The following is a 12,444-nucleotide window of genomic DNA, read 5'->3' as shown; positions in this document are numbered from 1 at the left end:
CCATCTTTGAACAGAGGCGGTGGGTTACGACACCAACTGTCTGCCATCTATAAACCAGTTTTGAGTTCCCTCCCCTGACGCCTTAATGCCCACTCACATCCTGGGCCATCTGACCTCAGGAATTTGCATGATAAGGTGTGGCCAGGTTTCACAATGAGCTCACCCGAAATCCTGGCTGATTGGGACCCACACCCATTTTCACACCTCGGCTCAGGTGATTAGATTAGAGGATCATCAGGGGTCCTTTTGTCCCTCTATGGGGGGATACTCCCACTGGGGTTTAAATCTGGGACTCTCCGCTGTTTGACATTGGAACTGAAGAAGCTTCTCGGATGAGAGGTGAAACGTCTTCAAGCAACTTAAAGAAGTCCAGACGCTTTTCTTTGCAAGCTCCTTTGATCATCCAGGTAAGGAACTGTGGTCGCAAATTTTGAAGCCATTCTGATAACCTTCTTCCACCAACGATGTGGAGATCCAAATCCAATTAAAACCAAGACACTCAAAAAGATGCTCTGTAAAAGAGTAGAATTCTTGGAACAGAGTTTAATACACTGAATCATATGAACAGCAGGAAAAATACAAACATACATTTAGCAAGAAAATTACAAAGCAGAAAGCAAGCAAAGCAAAACCCCGGGGTGTACAGCCTTAAGCACAGACAGCAGAGCAACACAGAGACGGACAGGTAGCAGCAGCAGGAGGAAAAAGAGCTCTGGGGGTGTCCTCTGGTCCCCTAATATAGGGACCAGTATCCCCTCCCCCTGCTGCTGCGTAACTTTCCCACACGCCCAGCACAGCTGCTGGGGTCAGGTAGTGGCCAAGGTCTTGGCCAAAGGCCAGTCAGGACTCTGAGTACCCCTTGCTCTGGCTTATCACAATAGGTCATGACACGGTCAAAGGTCAGACATTAATCCTAATTATTAAATCTTATACAGCAAGTGGCACAATCTTATAATATATAATACATAGGTTACATGCTTTCTCATATATAAAAACACTTCAGTTTGGGTTCAAAGTGTGTGTGTGTGTGTGTGTGTGTGTGTGTGTGTGTGTGTGTGTTTATTTTGTATGGTATTTTATCGTGATGTGTTCAGGATCTCTGTTACAATGTTACTGTTTTGGTTGTGCTGCATTAAAGATGTTAAATTAATTAATTATTAAGTAAATTATTCAAGAGAACTCTCCCCTTACATTAACTGCCCTGTTACAGTACCAACTTAATGAACCTCGGTGAAGCAAAAATGTCTTGTGTTTAAGACTCCACATGAAAGTTAAAATATATATGTTCAGTGCGCATAGATATATAGTGTATATAGTTACATAGTTATACATATCACACAAAAATCCACCACATTCCCCCCTGTGGTACTTGGAGGTACCACCTAAAAAGACCCCATAACTAAAGAAGAACAAAAATTGTGAAAACTAATGCGTGCGCTGTTTTTTTGCTAACATATTTTAAAGCAAGCTGTAAATAGAACATAAGAATTTGTATAAAGAGCCCACACAGTTATTGCGCAAATGAATAAGCCCTTCCTTCCACCGAAAACCTCACAGTTATCAACATAACATTCTCCCAAGATTCCATTTCTCTTAGTCAATTAATTTAAGACAAATTGATTCATCTTCATTTGCAAATCATACTACACAGTATCCTAAACAGAATACTCAAGAAACTTAAAAATCAGCCTAATTACAGGAAAATGAAAGTAAGGCATAAAACACATCAGCAGAGACACATAATACATACATGGATTACATAACACCATTAGTGACATTAAAAATAACACAATTAAACAATTAATTCTAAGTTTTGGGTTTCATCTTGGTCAGGTGCAGCTTCTTTTTCTGAACAGACTTCTCAGTGTGGGCTTTGAAATGTCCTTTGATAACTTCAAGGTTGACATTTCTCTGCAGCAGCTTCAACCTTTACTCAACTTGTGTCCCTTTTTCAGTCCATATTTCAACTAATTTATGAGTCCGAGAAAAGTCTCTTATGGTACTTCTTGACTGCTGGATCTTGCATAGCTTCTAAGAATACTCGAGACAACTTGGTCCTACTCTTGATTAAAGTCAGGGTCGGCGATGGGTAGTAGTTGATCTTGCACATCCATCATTCAGAAGCTGGTTTGGGCACTGTACAACTCCACCTGGGCTGTAGGCTCTGCAGCAGGTTCAACAGCTACCGGATGGGTCATGGCTCAGCTTTCTGGAGCAGCCTGTTTCACTCCGTTGTCCCCTCACACTCGTCATCAGATTGCCAGCACCTGCTCCAGGACCTCTGCATCTCCATCTGCTATCCAGAAGCCATCTCCTGCAGAAAGATAGCTTTGCAGAGTGCATTAGTTGTGTTCACAGTTACCAATACAGGCCCTTTATGAGGACTTATCTATGGACATTTGTGAGTATGCCATGCAATGTTAGTTGTTTTAGTCTTGTTAATTCCAACTACATGCACCTTAGTACTAAAGTTAATATTTGTACCTAGTTAACCTCTTCCTTAACAAATTCCAATTCATTGCTTTATTTTGTGAAGCACCTTGAAATGTTTGTCCCAAATGCTGTTATAAAGAGAAAGCTTTACTTATCTTTACCTAGCTATCAATTTAGGAAGTGCATAGTAAAGCTCTAACATGTTGCTTCATTTAGGTATTAATGTGTCTGTTTTCTGGTGATCAAGACATCTAATCACAGCCAAAGCACCAGGGAGCTTTAGGGCGACTAGTAGCTGAGTTACTGCTTCTTCATACAGTATTGGGGCTCTGTTGGCTTCTCTAAGATCTCCTTTGTTCTTAAACACTATTGAGCACATGTCACATTTATATGCTGAATTTGGATAAACATTAACTCTGTTACCGGCTGCCAGGTCACAATTCATCATTAGCGCTTTTAGCCCTAGACTTGCCGTTGCTAGCTATATGGCTGATCAAACTTCCCACACCTCTATAGCCGCAGAATTGAAATTTTCAAAGCTAAGTTAGACAATGCAATATTAACCACACAGTTCTTCATATTGGCAGTAGTTAAACCATCACTTGACCTAACTGTCCTAGCCAATTATAGGCCTCCAACTTTCCTTTATGTCAAAAATCCCCACAAGAGATCCTGTAAAATAGCCACAGAGGAATGCCTTATTTAAAGAGTTTCAGTCAGGTTTCAGAGCACATCACAGTATAGAGACAGCTTTGATGAAAGTTAAAAATGATCTTCTTAAGGCCTCTGAGAGTGGATTGATCTCTATGTTCGACACTTGTGACCATAACATGTTATTCTAAGAATCCTCCCACATACACAAGACTAACCATTGAGCTTCACAAGGTTTCACACCAGGATCTATTTCTATTTACATAACACATGCCTCCTTCAGGTAACACCACAAAAGACACAACATACCTCTGCCGTGCTGATGACACCCTCTCTCTCATTCATCCATGAAGCCAGACAACACACACCTGTCAGTCAACCTAAAGGAATGCTCTGAATGGCATTACCTTGGTCTCCATTAACACTGTGAGGTTTCTTGGAGTAATTTTTTAAATCCCAATATGCACTAATATGTGCTTTTTCAGGACTGCTTTCTTCAATTTCTGCAAGATCTCTAAAGTCCTGTCCCAGAGTGATGGTGGAAGACAAATTCATGCATTTATTACTTCTAGGCTGTCCCACTGTAATTTGTTTTTATCAGGATGTTGTAGACATTGTAACTCCTTAAAAAGCATCCATCTACATCAAAATGTTGCAACATGAATGCTGAAAGGGACTAGAATGACAGAGTACATTTCTCCTATTGATTTCTCTTCATAGGCTCCTTGTTAAATCTGTTTTTTGTTTTTTTTTTAATTACCATACTGCTCCTATAGTACTATATCTCCCCACTTGGCTCTCGAACTTTAAGCTTACTAGAATATTTAAAAGTAGAATGGGAAGCCAGGCCTCCAGTTTTTAGGTCTCTCTTTTGAGTTATTATTAGTTATTAGTTATTATCAATCTCTGGCTCTCCTACACAGCATATTTTTAGTCCTGTCTCCTTCTCCTTACTCAGCTGGTCACAGCAGATGACCACTCCCCCCTGTGCCCAATTCTACTGGGCATTTAGTCCTGTTAAAAAGGGAGTTCCTCCTCTCCAAATTTCTTGCTAAAAGGGGGTCAGATAAATAATTGTGTTTTAATGTTTTATTTTTGCAGTTTATCCTTAGATAATAAAGTGCCTTTAGATGACTGGCATCATGATTTCATGCCTGTTCAACCTTGAGTTGAATAATATACAGCATGACAGCCTTTGTTCTTATAGAAAAATAGCCATTGAAAAGCTAAAACAGCTGTATTAGACTATTCATACAAATTTTCATGCATGGGTTGTTCATAGACAGTAATCATAAGAAATTCCCTAATTGGACCTTGTTACACATTTTGGTGGTGGACTCTGAGGCAGACAATTACTTCACACCCCATTTTCCTTAACTTGAGTGATAGTAAATTTTGGACCGTAAATAATACATGTAATTGGCATTATATTTACAATACACCTGGATGGCCATGATGAACACTGAGACCTCCTGAAAAACAAACAGTGCTAATTGCAGGGTAAAAGGTCTACTTCAACAGTTTGTAAATTTGGATTTTACTAGGTCAATAGTCGCTCACCTATAGAGGTTTAATCATTCTGACTCAACTCTGCCTTACCTTAATCTTCTCAGTTTGCCCCATACCAATGAAATGTTCTTCTCTTTCCTTTTGGTTGCCAAGTGCCCGGTCAGACTGCATGTCCCTCCTCAGTGCTTCAAACTCTACCTCTGCACACTGTAACCAGAACAGAACTAGAATAGAGTCATTTAGTTCTGCATGTTTTACTAGAGTAAGCATTTGAGTAATTTAAATATGTCAATCCACAGACAACTGGACCCTGCCACACACAGGAAAGATAATTTAGGCCCCATTTTTCTAAATTGAGGTTTGATCATTTTATAGGAGATCAGGCTTTAGCCTCTTTCCCTCCAAAATATCTGATAATTTAGATTTTCTCTTTTTTGGGGGGGTTCATTCTTTGGGAGAGTTAACAATTTAGCTCTGCTAAGCTATATGTGCCCCCCTTTTCCCAATGCAGTTAAGATTATGACAGAATCCTTCGCTGCTTTCTCCTCCACACTGCATTCATTTTTATTTTTCTTCCATTTGAAAGTAACTACAAATTGCTCACACTGAATTATCGCAGTATGGATGGTTTAGTGCTGCACATTTAGAGCTAGCATCTTACTATTAGCTTCAATACATGAACAGAAGTAGCTGCCACTGGTCTGTATGTAGCCGCACTGAAAAAGATAAAAGACAGATTATTTGTCATATCTGCATACAGATTTACACATATCTACACATTTGCACCCATACATGTCAGGAGGATACCCAAGAGCAGTGTACCAGGGTCAGAAACAGCAGATGTTTAAATTTCTCATTTCATGTTACCAGGGATCCTGAGTTTCATCATTACCCCAACTTTTAGTAAATCCCCATGTGTACGTTTCATCCCTTCAATAATGCAATGCTCATAAGGTGATTAATAACTTTTCTAAGTTTACTTATCTATCCCATGCTCTACTGAGGTTCTAATGCTCTGTGTGTATCTGTTCTAGTGTCAATGAGAGTCATGTCTGTGCCCTTTATGTATTAAACTTTTCAATAATATTCTAATGTAAGAGTGTTAGTAATGAATATATTTGTAATAATTTCCTATCTAATGCTTTCATGTGGCCTAGTTCATATTATTTGTGTTCTTTTTCTACTGGGAGAGTAACACAAGGGGTGGAGCCCAGGGCTTTAAACTTATTAGTTTGTTGGGAGCGTTACTGATGCAGCTGCTTGATGTTGTTCACTGCAGATAACATGGATAGTTAGTACTCTGGTATCAGTCACAGTCCATGTACTGAAGATTTCTCTTGGCAGTAAATTCCTTGTTGTTATGGTGCTGCCCACATTCCTCTCGGAGTTCTCCAGGAACATCCACACAGAGAACATCCCAGATGCAGACGATGTTGGCTCTTAGAGGCCATCGATTGTCAGTCCTCAGCAGATTGATGAGTATGTCACCTGACTAAAAGTGTGTTTTAATACACTTTTCCAGCCCTCTGCAGATACAGTCTTTCATTGGACTCGAGGAGACTCGGTTTCATGAATTGAGGATCTTCACTGGGAAGATCCCCTCTGGTTTCCTGGGTTTTCACATGTGCCAGCCATTGGATGTCGTCATACAGCTGACTCCTCCTCTCCACCCTTGTACAGGCCTCATCAGTGACGTAGGCCTTCGCAGTGCCAGTGTTGCTCTACTCCACAGACTCATGGCCTGTTGTCTTTCACTGGTGATCTGTGTTTCTCCCCTTCAGTTGGTGAGCTCCTTCATCTGTAAGGAGGCATTTCTTTTTTTTTTTTTTCATAGCAGGAGAGTCATTGTTTCGAGTATGTGCATACATCAGTTAGTTAGTAACTGTTTTCATTTGCTCCACCTTTTTTTTTTTCTTTTGCCTGTGAGCTCGACCTCATGTTACTCTCCATTATCTTACTCCTGGTCTTTGAATTCTCCTATTTAGCTTCCTTTCCTCTGACTCACAACTGTCTTTGTCCCACCTATCTAATCACTCTTCACTCTTCAGCTCCTTAATCTGACTTCCTACATCTCAAACTTTCTCGTGTTTACTTCTCCTCTTCTAAGCCATAATCACTTTTGTCATGGTTTTTGTTTTTTTTGTTTAGTTTTTTTTAGTACAAAGGCTCAACTTTTGATTTCTCCTTATTGCATTTTAGGTTAATGTGTTTTATTTCTAATTACCAGCTTTTGCTGGAACAAAGGCTATGTCATCCCCTTCAAACCCTGCTCCTGTGTATCTCCACCTGCATGATGCACACTGCTTATTCAGGGAGCTTAGATTTAGCAGAGATTTATCTATATTTGCTTTTATTTTTCTTGTAAAACTAAAACAAAATCATAGGGGCTTTATTATCATATACAACAGTTTTATGTTTTTCTGCCCAACTTTCCTGTAAGTGACAAGATGCAGCTGTGGGATCAACCCTGTCACTATTCAAAACCCTGATTCCTGAAACAATTACCCCCAAATTTTGTCACAATACCTATTAAACTTGACAAATTAAAAACAATATTAATTTTGCATATGTAAGAATTACCATATTGCATTTGCTAAAGACAGCATTTTGCAAGTTATTCCTTAAATGTATAAAGTGCAATTTATTTATTTATTTACTTTCTTGGATGGTAAAAAGCACTCTGATGTTTTGGGACTCTTAAAACTTAAATATTTCCTGATTCAAGCCTCACCCTCGAAGCCTTAAAGGGTTAAGGCCCTCTTATGTCACGCACCTCTGAAGCTCGTCTAAATGTTATTTCTCTCATAGCTATAGAAGAAGGATTACACACAGTCTGACCAGCATCAAGGCGAGTGTTTTAGATACCAATGATCCATTTATTAATCCCTTCCCCCATACAATATCTAATCATGCTTTTTATTTATTGATCAGCATTTCTAATGATCCACAGCTGCAGGTTAACCAGCCATGCACCCCACAACTTTATTTCTGTTGTTTTTTTTCCCAGCCAAATATTCTTTTTCTTTAAATTTTTTATTCTTTTTTCTAAAGTGCTTGACTGTGATCACTTTTCATTCTTACCTACTCTTCCTCTTACTTTACTATTACACTTAATGGCATTATTTATTACATCTTTCTAATTACTGTCTTGTTATTGTTACCATTACACTCTAATCAGTTGTCATTGTATTTAGGCTTTTTGTTTACTCACTGAATTATACCATTCTCAATTCTTTCCACTGCTTCTCTACTGTTATGTCTTATGCCCCTCTCTCATTCAGTTCTGTCTTACTTCCCTGTTCTTATTTTAATAGTTTGTTATATTTATTTTAATTTACCTGAGAACCAGTTTACTGGCCTTATCATTTTCCTCCCAGGTGTTTCTTCTAATATTTTATTCTCAAATTTAGAGCTTCTTTCTTCCTGTTCCTCACTCTAATGGGCACTATTCTTTTATACATTTTTGTTGTTTTTTGTTCATAGTACTCAGCATTTGATCACTTGTTTAAGCATCTTCACTGATGTGGGCCGCAAACTTTACAAACAAGTTACATCTCTTTTCAATTCAATTCAATTCAATTTTATTTAAATAGCGCCAAATCACAACAAAAGTCGCCTCAAGGCGCTTTATATTGTACAATAGATCGCACAATAATAAATACAGAGAAAACCCCAACAATCATATCATATGACCCCCTATGAGCAAGCACTTTGGCGACAGTGGGAAGGAAAAACTCCCTTTAACAGGAAGAAACCTCCGGCAGAACCAGGCTCAGGAGGGCGGGGCCATCTGCTGTGATTGGTTGGGGTGAAAGAAGGAAAACAGGATGAAAGACATGCTGTGGAAGAGAGACAGAAATTAATAACAGATATGATTCGATGCAGAGGGTCTATTAACACATAGTGAGTGGCTGGAAAGGAAAAACTCAATGCATCATGGGAATCCCGGCAGCCTACGTCTATTGCAGCATAACTAAGGGAGGATTCAGGGTCACCTGGTCCAGCCCTAACTATATGCTTTAGCAAAAGGAAAGTTTTAAGCCTAATCTTGAAAGTAGAGATAGTGTCTGTCTCCCGAATCCAAACTGGAAGCTGGTTCCACAGAAGAGGGCCTGAAAACTGAAGGCTCTCCTCCCATTCTACTTTTAAATACTCTAGGAACAACAAGTAGGCCTGCAGAGCGAGAGCGAAGTGCTCTAATAGGGTGATATGGTACTACAAGGTCATTAAGATAAGATGGGGCCTGATTATTTAAGACCTTGTATGTGAGGAGCAGGATTTTGAATTCAATTCTGGATTTAACAGGAAGCCAATGAAGGGAAGCCAAAACAGGAGAAATATGCTCTCTCTTTCTAGTCCCTGTCAGGACTCTTGCTGCAGCATTTTGGATTAGCTGAAGACTTTTCAGGGAGTTTTTAGGACATCCTGATAATAATGAATTACAGTAGTCCAGCCTGGAAGTAATAAATGCATGAACTAGTTTTTCAGCATCACTCTGAGACAGGATATTTCTAATTTTAGAGATGTTACGCAAATGGAAGAAAGCAGTCTTACATATTTGTTTAATATGTGCGTTGAAGGACATGTCCTGGTCAAAAATGACTCCAAGGTTTCTCACAGTGTTACTGGAGGTGTTTTTTTCTCTTTTTCTTTTTTTTAAGCAAACAATTTTGCTTCCTGTCTCAGGTGACTCCTCTGAGCTTCGCACAAGCTCACCATAACAATAACCTCTTTGAGACATGCGGGTCAGTCTTTTACTCTTCTTCTCACACACTCGCATTTGGCTTAGATCGTTTGAAAGCCTGTGCACTGGTCAAGGACACTCTTGGCAGGATGTCAGGGCCCACCCCACACACTCCACAGTCACAGCAACTTGAGCCAGCTACACCCTGTGACGTTGTTTACAGGCCGCCTCCTGCAGCAGTGGCTGAGCTGATGTGAGCTCTCTCAGTACAACACTTTTCCTTTTTTTTACTGTCTCCCTCTGCCACACTCAACAGGCGCTAAACTTTACTTGAAATTGTTAAGTCACAATCTCTGACTTATTAAACCACCCTTTCCAACAAAACTCTTCTATTTCACTTCACTATTTTCCATCCAGTGATTTTAGCTCTTATGCTCTGGGTTTGATATATCAGTTAGTTGCATTTAAACCTGTCTACCTTCTTTTCTCTTCCCAACTACTTATTTGTGATGGCAGCATTTTAAACAGATCTCTAGCAGGTGTCTCTTTTTGTTAATTTGTTCATTATTCGTCCTCATGACCACTTCACCCCACAGCCTGTTTATTCTGAACTCCTCTAAGCTTCACACAATTTATTTCCAACAATCATTCATTTCACATCATATTACTCAGGTGCCTCTTGCACTCTCTGTATGCTTTTGGGTGAGTTTATGACCCCTCGGCAGAACTTTCTACAACATTATTTACTATTTCTTTGGTGAGTGATAACAAACCCTCATATACATTTCACATGCAAACTCTGAGACATTATTAGATTCTTTTACAACTCCTGCATTTTACTGAGATCGATTTATGGAAGCTCTTTTGACTCTCTTATCTCCGTTGTAGCCCAAACATGTTCTTTTTATTTAGTCTCTATCTCTCGTTCCGTACCAAGATGTTCAGATGTTCTTAGATCATCACCACTACCGTCTATATTTCTCCAAACACAACACAAACCTCCCTATTTCATTTATTATTTGTTTGTGTGATTTATTTACTTTCCCTCTAATTATTTTAGGCCTGGGTTTTATCCCAGCTATGTTTTATTATTAGAATTAATTTATAGTTCTCATTCTTACTGTTATTAGTTTGGATATGTTATAATTTAGGTCTAGATTAGGTTATCCTTTTTTATTTTTTTACTTTAGTCAAGCAGCTCTATTTCCAATTTATTTAACTTTTGGTCATACTTTTATTAAGCTAATAATCCAAAAAAAATGCCTGCAATCCCTATTTACTCATTATCCCTATTTTGGCAATTAATATCTTCTTTTACTGAAATTTACCCACAAATTTTCCAACTTACTTCATGTTGCTGCTTGACAAATATTATTTCTACAGATCTTTCTGTTTAAATTCCTTAAACAACAGCATTATTTTTCAGCAGCAGTGTCTATTTTCCTCTTTATATTCAAAAACTCTTAATTTTTGCCGACTTATCTCTTTTCACTGCTCTGATGCTCCTCTCACTCCTCCACATACCGTAGGGATGATTCACAAACTGCCTGCAGACACAGCGCTCTGCAGCACAGAGAGCTCAGTTTTTTAGTCTCTCAAATCAGTCCCTATACAACTTTTTACTTATCTACCTACTAACTTCCCTTTTCCGTATTTATTTATCAAAACCCACCCCTTACGCGTATTCCTGTTATTTACAGCAAGAGTTATTTTAAGCAATATTTACAGCAATACATTGTTATACTCTAGACTACTACTTAGCAATATTTACAGCAGCGATTATACTTAAAGGTTAGTAACAGCTATTTACATATTTACACTTGGGCCGAAGGTGTCGCCTTTCATACAGCGACGCGCGCAGTTCATCTAGCCTGTCCAGACCGGTGGACTCGAAAGCCCTCAGAATCCCACTGCGAGCCCCAAGTCCCCGCGTTACTTGCTAGGAATTTATCTCCAAAAATCCCCCAAAGCCCGAGCAGTCCTGACTACCTAGCAATTCACTTGGGTTAACTAGGTTAACCAATTAAATGGTTAACCTAGTTAACCTGTGTCACCTTATCTACCTAAATGGATAACTAGGTTTCCAGCGGTAACCACCTTGGGGGTGCCGACATATATTTCACTTTTCATCACTTTTCATCACTTCAACTTTTTACTTCTGCGCAACTTACGCCTATTCTTCAGATGCACTAAAGAATAGCGGAAAGATAAACCCAAACTCCCCAACACAGCCCTGGAGTCATACTCCAGCACAGGGCAGAGCAGCCTCTCACACACAAAACCCCAAATACGCACACACACATACAGCGCTCACTCACACTCCCCCCGCGGGTCACACAAGTTACAGGAATAACACACACACATATGATGCAGTATTAAACTCCACTCCTTCAGCATCCGCAACTAGCATTATTTTTACAGTGTAACACTTTATCACTTAGAATAACAGCGACCATTTGATTAAAGTCCTTTTCAAGGTTAGGTGAAATACTTGGAGCCAAGGTGGAACCCCCTTTCTGCACTCAGACAACACCAACATTGAGCAGAAAAAAAAACTCTGCTTACCTTATTGTAGCGGCCACTTGGTGTTCTCTGATGTGCAAGGCTTTGGCATTCCCCAAGGCTCCCAGCAATCACCTTAATTCCTTGTCCCTTCGTGGTCGCAAATTTTGAAGCCATTCTGATAACCTTCTTCCACCAACGATGTGGAGATCCAAATCCAATTAAAACCAAGACACTCAAAAAGATGCTCTGTAAAAGAGTAGAATTCTTGGAACAGAGTTTAATACACTGAATCATATGAACAGCAGGAAAAATACATACAGACATTTAGCAAGAAAATTACAAAGCAGAAAGCAAGCAAAGCAAAACCCCGGGGTGTACAGCCTTAAGCACAGACAGCAGAGCAACACAGAGACGGACAGGTAGCAGCAGCAGGAGGAAAAAGAGCTCTGGGGGTGTCCTCTGGTCCCCTAATATAGGGACCAGTATCCCCGCCCCCTGCTGCTGCGTAACTTTCCCACACGCCCAGCACAGCTGCTGGGGTCAGGTAGTGGCCAAGGTCTTGGCCAAAGGCCAGTCAGGACTCTGAGTACCCCTTTCTCTGGCTTATCACAATAGGTCATGACACGGTCAAAGGTCAGACATTAATCCTAATTATTAAATCT

The 12,444-nt window shown here is 39.6% G+C and overlaps 1 long non-coding RNA gene across 1 annotated transcript; it reads right to left on the bottom strand.

The window, feature by feature from the left end:
• Nucleotides 1–1,146: 1,146 nt before the first annotated feature.
• LOC120438297 lies at nucleotides 1,147–12,059 on the bottom strand. The gene is made up of 2 exons (XR_005611786.1): nucleotides 11,843–12,059; nucleotides 1,147–4,800 (listed from the first exon to the last, which is right to left on the bottom strand). It is a non-coding gene; the product is annotated as an uncharacterized LOC120438297 (long non-coding RNA).
• Between the last annotated feature and the right edge of the window lie 385 nt (nucleotides 12,060–12,444).

Source organism: Oreochromis aureus, linkage group 3, assembly GCF_013358895.1.
Source record: "Oreochromis aureus strain Israel breed Guangdong linkage group 3, ZZ_aureus, whole genome shotgun sequence".
In the NCBI taxonomy this organism is placed as follows: Eukaryota; Metazoa; Chordata; class Actinopteri; order Cichliformes; family Cichlidae; genus Oreochromis; species Oreochromis aureus.
The sequence above is the reverse complement of the archived record's forward strand: the minus strand, read 5'-3'. Positions and strand labels throughout refer to the sequence as shown.